The sequence below is a fragment of the Rhagoletis pomonella genome, unplaced genomic scaffold (genome assembly GCF_013731165.1).
Source record: "Rhagoletis pomonella isolate Grant_MI unplaced genomic scaffold, Rhpom_1.0 Rhpom_scaffold_00004, whole genome shotgun sequence".
Taxonomy (NCBI): domain Eukaryota; kingdom Metazoa; phylum Arthropoda; class Insecta; order Diptera; family Tephritidae; genus Rhagoletis; species Rhagoletis pomonella.
In genome coordinates, this window is record NW_023458558.1 from 79691279 (window position 1) to 79703240 (window position 11962).

At 34.1% G+C, this 11962-nt stretch overlaps 1 long non-coding RNA gene across 1 annotated transcript; it reads left to right on the forward strand.

Annotated features, from left to right (window-relative positions):
* The first annotated feature begins 2679 nt into the window (after positions 1 to 2679).
* Positions 2680 to 11280, forward strand: LOC118738598. Its single transcript, XR_004992906.1, has 2 exons — positions 2680 to 3237; positions 11089 to 11280. It is a non-coding gene; the product is annotated as an uncharacterized LOC118738598 (long non-coding RNA).
* Positions 11281 to 11962: the final 682 nt, after the last annotated feature.

Genomic DNA, 11962 nt, shown 5'->3' on the forward strand with positions numbered 1-11962 from the left:
TACCATCCCTGCATCTAGACCAAAAGGGCACTTATAGTTATTTATTGAACAGCAAAAATTGAATTTAAGCAAATTTTTTTTCAATATTTTTTTATTGTTCAATAAATTTTAAAGCTGTTTTGGATGGACTTTTTTGTGTGATTACGAATCCGGAAGTGTTAAGTCAGTATTGCCCTGTGTAAGCTTTCCACACAACACAATGAGCACTCTTATTATTTTATCGGGCTATTCAATCGTGAATTGCAATAGAACTTGGACGAATCTGGTTAGATCCTTTCTTTTTTAATTCTTTAAGTACGTTGTTTTTGCTATTATCTTCAAAGTACAGAGTAGCCCGATCTCCCGCGATCAAAACTTTTTCAACAATCAAATAAGAAAATATTCTTATATATTTTTTTTTTGAGACAGCTTTTACAATTAATTTTTAGATTCCATGGCTTAGATTATTTAAGATACCGCCAGAAACGCTCTCTATCTCGCAAAAAAATAATTACACTACAATTACAGCACTAACTTTAGTAAGAATAGCAAGTTCAAACTACTTTAGTGTAGAAGATACAGGAAAAGGGTGCCTTATACTTTTCATCCACTACGATAGATCTTCCTCTTGACAAATTACCATGTTTTGCAACCGTCGGACAACTTCGATTTTTGGAATACTGGCCAGCTTTTTCTCCCACTGTGCGGCGCGTTATTTTATATATCTTAGTTTACTAGGTGTCGATCTTCTATGAAAACTCACTTTACTTAATAGGGAAAGTGGTATGGACCTTTTCAATACTATCACCTTCTATATTTCTTTAATTTTAATACTCTATATAATTCAAGATCTACCACTCCTACTGACAAATATTAGCACAGTATAAAAGAACAATATTCAATGGCGAATCAGTTCCAAGATAACAAGATAACATTTTATTTTTCTATTTGCTGAACGGGCTGGAGTAAAGTAAGTTGTATTTTATGTAATAGGGTTTTTCAGCGGAAGATACTTTTTGTCGCTGCGGCAACTCTTCACTGTGCCTCCGTAAATATATGTGTATATGTATGTAAATACTACGAAGCTATAAATACACTTGCAGAAAGTGAATTGCGCTCTCCGTTTCTGTCTAAAGATATCCAACGGGAAGAAGTTACATACATAATTCTCCTTTCTCATTTCGTTGAGAATACTGTAGAATTTCTATAACTAAACAAGTCAAGTGTGCTATTGAGCTAAGTTATAACTGTATATAGTTGCACTTTGGAGTTGGTTGTTTGCTGCCTCGTTTGCTGCAGTCTTCTTTACTTACTACAGTATAAGCAATTCTAAATTGAACAGCCATCTGCTGAAACACCGACGGTAGACACACTGCCATTGCTGAATTTATTGTGGATAGGTACATTAAAACATTTATAAACGATAAGACTTATCTAATGATGTTTTAATAGACCGTTATTAGTACTTCTTTAAAATGCATAAACAGTTTATGAAGGATACAATTTTTTCAAAATAACAAGATATTAAGTTATATACCAAATCGATTTATTTTGCAGTTTGCTGATGTGTAGTTGTTTTTTCGCATTTTGCTTAGGCTATAATGTGCAATATATGATAAGAGCAAATGCATGACAAAGGTTCACGATTATTATCAGCGGTGTTAAATGACACTGCCCTCAATATTCACATTTAAAATATTGTTTGGCAAAGCGCTAATTTTGTTAAATAAACCTTGCCGCTGTCGGACTGAGCATTTACCTGTAGATATTCTTTGGAAAATCTTTATATCTATATAATGGAATCCGCATCAATGTTTCCCGCCATGCTGCATTTTAATGTACAATGACTCGTCGATTTTTTATGTTACACTTTGTTTTTGTTTTGTATATGCTCAGATGTGTTAACATCTACAAAATCCCCCTTCTTTAAATTATAAGAATAGGTAACTTTAAAATTAAATGTTATAAATTTAAAAGCTTTGTTATTCATTTATGTATGTATGTATGTATATATGTACATATGTATTTATGTACACTCATAAATTTCTACAGCTAAGAAAATATTCTTCTAATACTCTGCATAAGACCCGAAACTAAACGCCACTTATTTTTTTTCTAATAAAATTTAATGGCCGATCATCCCCTTTTCTAATTGTTGAACACCACTTTGCTGTGATCCGCACTGCAACAGCCATGTTTGCCGTCGGCATAACAATCATGGCCGTAAATAAACACTCCGTTATACGACAACTCAAAGCAGTACATTAAATGACAGCCAATGCACGCATACACACTCACTCGCACACCGTTGAGTTATGACCTGACAAACAGCGCACTCACTCATTTGGTACTCATTCACTCAATTTAAGCCATAAAATAATCAGCAGTGACCGAGAGAACAATCCAAATATCCCAAAGGCAAAGAAGAATACAATAAAAATATTTCATTCAATCCCAACACCACCAAGAGCTCTACTCCGGCAGAAACATTAATCAGCATCAGCTGTGCGGCAGAGAGAGCGCACGAAATCTTGGCAAAAAAGAGAAAATCAAATCCACCACGTGGGGTCGATTGAAGCACTACAAGCAAACCCACAAGCATAATACAACACAAGCATACGTACCTATATACTTTCTCGGCGCAATCCAATTGGCAAAACTAGGGCCACATCGCTGAGGGAGGAGCCGAACTCATAAAGCATTGCCATTACACTGTGCAGTGCAGCAGCTGTCAGTCGACATTACTGATCGGCAGCCGCGTCGGCCAAAGAGCCTGTGGCTAAACAGCTCGAAAGATGGATGACTATGTGCAAGAGAGCAAGCGATATATATAGATGCGCCGGTAACACTGAAGAGCAAGTGAGATGACGCACAACGGGCTGAGTTAAGTGTGACGAATTGCGTTATTATCTTTCTTTATGTTAGCCAGAAGCAACAACAACGACAGTGTAGTTGGCGCTGAGCCATGTTACTTTTTTCGCCATTGTCCTTTTTCACGCAACTTTATTTCACACATAAATTTCCGAGCGAACTGGCGTCAAAAATATTCAGCAGAAGGCGTCGACGTTGACAGTGCCGTTCGCTTCTCTGTAAATTTTGAATGGTGGTTAGTTGCAGTTGGAGACTGTTTCCGATAGTCGAGTCGATGGGGTGATATCATGTAGAATTTATTTCGAATTCAGCAGGAGCGGGGCTAAGCACTTGTAGTGAAGAAGGTTCTCTCACGAATTACAGAAGCAGATGTTCCTGTTATCCATTGTATGTACATATACATATTGAAAGAAACAAAACGATCCAAACGCTGTTGAAAAATACCGTCGGATTTTCCTTCGAAAGGATTAAAGAAATTAATAAATTACTTTTTTAATAAAAAGCTTCGAAAATTATATTTTCCGGTTCGATAAAGTTATTTTCCATTAGAGTTTTCAAGAAGACGGCGGAATGCCGCATTACGATTGTTACTGATCGCAAAAAATGTATGTAGCTCCTTTCCTCACCAGTTTTTCTGAAACATAGTTGCCCGATATGTGTTATAGCCTGGCACAAAAATCACTTGTGTGCAGTGCTAAAAGAATAAAGAAAACGGCCAAGTTAAGTTTTTCGGCTAAAAAACGGATATATTTTTAAGTAGATATAATCAAAACAAATCACAAAAAAACATAAAACGTAACCAATAAATAAATTAACAGTTCTCAATTTATAACTAAAACTTTAAGCTGAAACTCCATATGTAGTGTGCATGTACGACTGCATGCGTTTGACAAATGAGTTACATATGTATATAGGTACTTATCTACGTGTGCAGAATTACATACCTATGTCTAATATAATATTACTTTGGCGGCCGCTGTTGTGCTGCGCCATATTATTCCACATGCCTGGGTTAAATCACAGTTTCCGACCAAAATCGAAAAATAGGTTATGAAAAGGTTGTTTCTAAAAGCGGTCGCCCCTCGGCTAGCAATGGCAAACCTTCGAGTGTATTTCTGCGAGCCTCTGATAAAATCACCATCGTTAAACGGAGTCGGGCGAAACTGTCTTTTGTGAGACGTATCTCCTTGAAAGCCCATGCAGAGTTCGTCTACATTTTATCCATAACTATCTTCGAAGTAGATTTCTTACAATAAAGTGCTCCAATAGGTGCTTGGCTATCAGTAAATATAGCTACTGAATTCCTAATTATAGCACACTGTGCTAAGCAATAAGGGAATAAGAATCAAAAATTGTGTACGCCCAAGTGTGATAGACATGATGTTTATAAATGAATTATATTTTTACAAATCATATGTTTTGAGTCATATGTTTCTGAGAAAAATACACCGCAGTAATTTTAAATTTCAAAATTACATTTCTCGACTGAAAAATAAGATAATCGAGCTAACTCGACGGCACACAGTGTGCTTTTTTAACACTTCATGCCAATTAATCGTAGCGCTTTCGACAGAAGCATATTTTGATATGAAGTAAAACGGCTTTGAAAGCCAATAATTGCCTATCAAGGAAAAATATTACCATTGAGCAACACGCAATCCTTGACTTTAAAAAAAGCGGTCAAATGCAAAATCCAAAGGATATATTAAAAAAAAAACATCTTTTGGATTTTTTATTATACTAATATTATAGATTTTGAGATGAGAAACACGATTCCACTGTTAAAAAACGAAAAAAAAATTCAACGCCTCAATTTGAAAAATGCATTACATTTTACATTTTTTATTATTTGCATGCTGCTGTGCATCCTTCACACAATTTTTATCCCTCGAACAACAAGTCAGCTGTAGTGATATTTATTCAAGACCTTTAATTTAAGCCAAGGTAGAAGTCTCTAGGCCCTTTGAGAGCTAAATTATTAAGCTTCTAAAGTTAAACTTCGAAATTTCATTCGACATTTTACGCATTTTTTTCTAATTTCGGAGTAACAACTAGTACAGCAGTTTCGAAGTTTGGTTTAAAATTTTATAACTTGGCTCTCAGAAGGCCTCGAGGCGTCTACCTTGGCTTAAAATGAAGGTCTTGAATTGCACTTATTGTTCGAGTCGATTAAGCAATGTCTGTCTGTCCGTCCGTCTGTCCGTCTATCCGTCTGTCCGTCCGTCCGTGTACACGATAAATATTTCGAATCGAGCAACAATTGAGATATCTCAACGAAATTTGGTACATACGTTTCCATGGGCGAAATCGGACTGTAACCACGCCCACTTCCCATGCAACGGTAATTTCAAGAAATACGAAAACTGCGATATTTTAGTAACTACTGAAGATAATTCACTCAAAATTGATATTTACAATAATTTTCAGACGACAAATAAGAATATTATAAATTTTTGGAAAATGGGCGTAGCCACGCCCACTTATGGTTACATGTGTATATCTTGGTAACCGCCTCACCAATTTCTTCCAAACTCAGCACAGGTGTTGGCCTTGGTACAATATACCAAATGGCCGAAAATGTTTAAAAACGGACAATAACCACGCCCACATCCCATATAACGGTAATTTAGAAAAATACAAAATCTTCGATAAATCAGTAAATATTAAAGCTAATTTATTCAAAATTGATGCTTGCAACATTTCTTTACCAAGAAATACGTTTATAGTAAAATTTTGGAAAATGGGCGTGGCACCGCCCACTTATGATCACATATATGTATCTCGTTAACCGTTCTAGCAATTTGTACCAAACTCGGTATTTTTATTGTGCTTGCCACATAAAAGCAAAACGTTATATTGAAATCGGACTAAAATTACGGCCGCTTTTCATATAACGGTAAATTTCAGAAATGCTTGAAACTTCAATATTTCGAAATTTAAGGACGCTAATTTACTGAAAATTGATACAGCCCGGCTTACCATGGAGCGATAGGTTTCGGAAATGTGAAAAAACGTATATTTAATACTTGGGTATTTAATGTTCGGCTCCTCCCGAACTTAGACTTTCTTACTTGTTTAAATTAAGGTGTTCAATTTTTTATTCGAATTTTGAACAGTGGAATCGTGTTGCTCGTCTCAAAATCTATAATACTAATATAATAAAAAATACATACATTTTTTGTTGTGTAATAAATCCCGTGTATTTTGCATATTTATTTTTCGAAGAACACTACTTTTGATAAATTTTTTTAAGATCAAGGGGTAATTGTGGCTTTGTAGCCACAATTGAAAGGGATTTACTTTAGGTTTCAAATCCATTTTGTTTCGTATCAAAATGCTGCTTCTGTCGAAAGCGCTAAAATTAATTCGCGTGCAGTGTTCAAAAAGCACACTGTTCGGCTTGTGAAAGGACAAGAGATGTATCTTAAAATGCTTTGCATATTTTTCAGATATGAATTCAGCGACAAAATCTATAAGAATGGCCAATTTCAAATCAGAAAAAAATTTGAATTTGCACGAAATTGTTCTGGAAGTAGAATCACAATACCAAGAGTGTAATTGAAATTCTTAACCAGAGTCGGATTTCTCGACCGACTCGGATTTGGGAGGGGAAATTTCCCCTCGAACAAATTCGTCCAGAGGGTGATCCACACCCAGTTAGGTTAGGGGTCTAATAAAATTTTATTGTAGGCACCAGGGTTGTTTTTTTTTTTAAAACGACGTTTTATTCAAAAAAGAAAAAAACACGGTTTAAACAAGTTTTTCGTACATGTTTTAATTTACATGTTTTAAACATTGTTTTAAACACTTTTAATAATTCAATACTTTCGAAATTAAGGGTTGGTAGAAGTCAAATCCATCGAAGAACTCATAAAATATCTATTAGAAATTAATAATAATGTTTAACATTGAAATGGACGTTATATAAATAAAAAAGTAGTCCTGTGTATTATTTAGATAAATACCTTAAGAGCCTTTTCACAGTACTCGGAATGACGTCGGATCGACATTTTTTCCGCCCACGTGTTGCGTTGCACACGAATACTTTCGGCATGTAATTTGGAAAAAAAATACAAAAAAAAACGAAAATGCCCGAAATTACATACATATATCATTTGAAAAAAAAGATCCTCTGCCGAAGACAACGACGTTATAGCTTGTTATATTTATTTTTAACCGACTTCACAAAATATATAGATATATATATATTTTTGTTTTTATGTATGTTTCCGCATAACTTTGGACCACGTTAACCGATTTCTATTATTCTTTTTTTCAAGGAAAAGTGTTACCTCACAGGTGGTCCCATACTAATTTGGTTTAAATCCGATTATTAGGTCATAAAGAAATTAACGATAATCTTAAATTTTTATATGAAAACTGAAGTGAGTTTATATTTTGCCTCAAAACTTACTTGTTTACTGTCTTTTTACTTTCTTCTTCTTGTTTTTGTACGCCGAAAAAATGTGTGCAGTCAATTTTCAGATTTTACTGACCGGTCTTACTGCAGTGTGATATGCCGAATGAATTCGCTCCGATTTCATATATACGACAGTAATATGAAATTGAAATACATGCGGTCGGTAAACTTTCGGTAAAAATCAAAAATGTCGCTCTGAGGTCCGGCCACATACAACTTTGGCGTTGCGTCAGCTTCAGCGTCGCTTTGACAGCAGCGCGAGTATCGCCAGTGCTTGCTACAATAAATTAACATACGTACTAGCGGCAGATAAATCTATATCAATAATTGCATTAAAAACGATATTTCTTGCCCGCATTTGATTAAAAAGGAATATTATTTCACATAATTTAATTTATTTGCAACAGCTGACGCACGCGAACAGTTGAGAGTTCGCCATCTTTCTGTTTTGCTTTTGTGCTGGCGTTGCTCAACTTTTGTTACGGCCCTTCTCCACAGTAAAAAGTTTTTACCTATCAACTGTCATTTTTACTGCCTGATATAAATTTTATCAGAGGCAATATTTGGGCGTGAGCATTTTTTTATCTTGATAAAACCATTTGTAAAATGGCTATTTTTGCCTGCTTTAATAACACAAAAAATTTTTAAAATTTGCTATTTCACATCCAAGTACAATTTACAAAAATTTTAATAGGAAACAGCTCAATTTTTTCTTTTATATTAAAATTTAAATAATATTCCCACCAACCCTGATTATAACACAAACCACATTTCTGAACAATCAGTTGTATGGGAGCTATATGTTATAGTCAACCGATTTCGATGATTTTCAGAAAAAGTTAAGGCAATAACAAAAGACAGTCACGTGCAATTTTAGTAGAATAACTTTAAAACTGAGATAATTATTAAAAAAAATTTAAATTTAAGCAAATTTTCAAGTACCGTGATCTCGAAGACTTTAGCCAGTCTGGCCAACCGGGGGACGCCATTGTATTAAAAAGGTACCAGTTAATTAAGATCAGCTATCAAAGCCTTTGCCCAGAAAAAACAGTTAAAAACCTAAGCACAGTGTAATAAACGACAAAAATTTCACTTTCTTAGCTCTAAAACTTCCCTCCTAAATATCTCAAAGTTTGAACATGATACGGATTTTCTGAAAACGGCATCATAATCTAGAGGTAAAAATTTTAGATACGTGTTTGGCCTTTTGTTGTGATATTTTTGCCTCCCTAGTGTGTTATTTAACGTTTCCAAATTAAAAAGAATATTAGTATGAAAATTATTATTGTCAATATGTGCTCAAATATACAGTGGATAAAAAGATTTTCGCACAGCAATTTATTGCCAATAGTCGCACATCGCTAGTATTAAACCTGATTCTACCTGATTCTTTTCAATAAATTGGGAAATTCCAAAGAAGGCACAGAAATTTGTATAAGTCCGAAATAGAAGTTCTTTAACTCTGCTGTAAAACTTAAACTGCCCTTAGAAGCTTTTTATTCTAAGCAATTGATATATTTTTTATGTCTTCTTTTTTAAATTTTGCATAAAACTAAATATAATGCTATTTGTAGTAAAATCTAGATTTATCGGAGTCTCAAATTGTGTACAAACTGTAGAAAAAATTTCAAAAATCTCATCAAAAGTTTCTAATTATGTAATGATCAAAATTTCAAATTTTTTTTATCAGAATTTTAAAAAATTTGTTTGGTATAGATAAAATTTTATTGCGGGAAATTTTGCTACTTATTCTAATTATTTTAAACGAGCAATTTTTGTGTATATGTATATGTATCCATAAGTTTCTCGGCAACGGCTCTAACGTAGCAAAATGAAAAATCGTTTTTAAAAGACTTTCGAAGTTGTATTTCTTCCAATTGTCAAAAACATTTTATTTGTCTCGGGGAAAATACCGTAAAAATTATTTGTATCGTGCGAATATCTATAGAAATTTTCAGGGTTTGAAAAACTGTTAGCACAGCGACAACAGCCAAGCATTTGCTTTTTTATAAATTGTTGCAGCTTTTCTAGCCGGCAATTACAAGTACCTAATGAAGATCTTGCAGAAGCAATGAGCTTAGCCGACTACGCTTTAAAGGAATTTGAAGAAATGCGACAAGATGCAGAAAAAACTTTCATTTGCTTTTCGAACACGTAGAAGAAGTATGCACCAACCTAGGTACAGAAATCAAAATACCGCGATTCAGCAGTCGCCAAAAGAATCGCTTTCATGTGAAAACCGGAGACGCCGAGGCATACTATCGCATTGCTTTTTACATTCCCTACCTTGATACATATATTGCACATTTGAAAAACCGGTTCCTAAACCATAAATCAGTTTTAAATAATTTTAGTGTTTTGTTTCCAAAGTATGATTTTAACGAAAAAAACTGAAGAATTGTTTGCTTTCTATGAAAAAGTAATCGACTGCTCTGAACAAAACTTTCTTCTGGAGGTAAAAATGTGGAAAAACGAGTTTCACACGAACATTTTCGAAATGCTCTCGAAGCATTACAAGTAGCTAATACAACGTCTTTTGGGAATGTCTTTAAGATCTTACGTATATTGGCACTTTTGCCCGTTTCAATAGCCACACCTGGACGAAGCCTTTCATGCCTGAAAAGAATTAAAACCTACTTGAGAAATACAACATGTCATGAAAGACTCAGCAGTCTAGCATCTGTGAATATTCACAAAGATATATATTTTTCAGTTGACGAAGTTCTAGAAGAATTTTTCAAAAAACCACGAAAAATTTGAAAATTCTTCGTTTCATTGATTTATAAGTAAAAAGAAAAATTTAATGTGTTTAAGATTATCAAAATATTTTATAAATAAAGCGAAAAATTGAATATATGATTTTAAAAATTCCTGTTTGAAACTTTATTACGCATACTTTCTTCTAAAGAGCCTTTTTTCTATACCCATAATAGTGAAATATTATTCGTGTATCCGCCACTGACTTAAACCCAGGCCCAGCGGAGTGGTAGCGCGCACTGCTAACAACTACACCACAGCTGCCGCCATACAATTTTATAGCACATTTAAATTTAGTACAAGCTGCCAAAAATTCCCTTCGGTTTTTAATAGCTTTATAATAGCCTTCACGATTATTTTTTAGCGCCAAACTATCACCAAAAAAGATAAATATTAAAAATTAACAGAAATTTTGAGAAACTTCGAATTTGCACTAAATTATACTACCACTAAATGAGCTAAAAACTACCATGTACCAAGAAATTTTCTAAAGATTTGGATTAATAAATGTTATACTATGAACTTATTTTTTTATAAATCGTCGCTGGAATAATGAAATAGTGTAACATGAAAATTATAGTTTTGAGAAAAACGAATTGGAAGTTTTTATAAACCATTAAAAACCCTACAAACACAATTTCGTTTTTCGCGAATAATCCAGTGAGCCAAAGAGATATTTAAGAAAACTAAAGTTTTTTCTAATAGATTAAAGGATTGTCTATCCAATGGTGCAATTATCGAATAATAGTGTATGTGGCATTTACACTGTTTCTTTATTCGAGCGACGAAATCATGAACCAAAAAATGTTCATAAAATGAACAAAAAAATTATCATAAAAACACATAAGTAAATATGTACGAATATTGTCAATAGCCACTGTGCCAAAATTTTTTGATACATAATATTTTTATGAACATTAATATATGTATGTATGTATACATAGATATGGGCATACATACATACATATGTATGTAAACTCATCGTTCTTGAGAACGAGCAAAGTGCAGTAATTGTGTTTGATGAATTGCTTATAAAATGTTGTCATATGTTTTTACACCAGCAGCAGCAAAAACACTCCAGGCCATACATACATATATGCATGCAAGTGCTACCGTGCCACGCGCAACACATCAGATGCAACTACAATGAAGCTAGCGCCAATAACAACAACGAAACCGTAATGCAGTTGTTTGTTTTATTTATTGACTCGCCTGATCAAACTGACTGATTGCTATTAAACATGCACGATTAAGGAAGCACAAACAACAAAACAGATACAAAGGCACATGGAAAGGGAGGAATCAGAGAAAGAGAAGTTTGTCGAGCGAAGGTTAACAACGAACGAGTAGGTACACAAAAGCCGACTTCAAGCTATTGCTGGCAACAAGCCTTATCACCATGTGTTAGTTGCGTATACACATACAGCGAGTCTTTATGCAAAAATCAAATGACACGCTTTGAAAGTAAATGGTATAGATTTCAATAAACTTTACAAAAAAAGTATATTTTATATTAATAAATACATGTACAATATTTTTTCTTGATACGACAAATACTAAAATATATGTAAGTATTCCCACATTTCAATTCATGCAGTCACATACTTATACACATTCAAGCGCATTTCCAGTAGTCACACAGCTACACAGAATTAAACAGGCGTCCATCCGAGCATCGAACTTCCCAGTCCGTTCAAAGTTGCACGTCATAAATTAAATTTTCAACTTCATCGATCATTCGCCGACAAAAAGAGTGCACTCTACGACGAATATTGCTCCTTGGTTCAGTTACTACAACTTCAGCAGTTCGAATAGAGGTCACAGCACCAGCTGGAGTAGAATACCACCAAAACCAACACCAACATTGCGTCTCATATGATGGTTGAGGTTACCGGCAAGTTTAAGTTTTGTCTCTTTCCCCAACGTCTTCCTTCT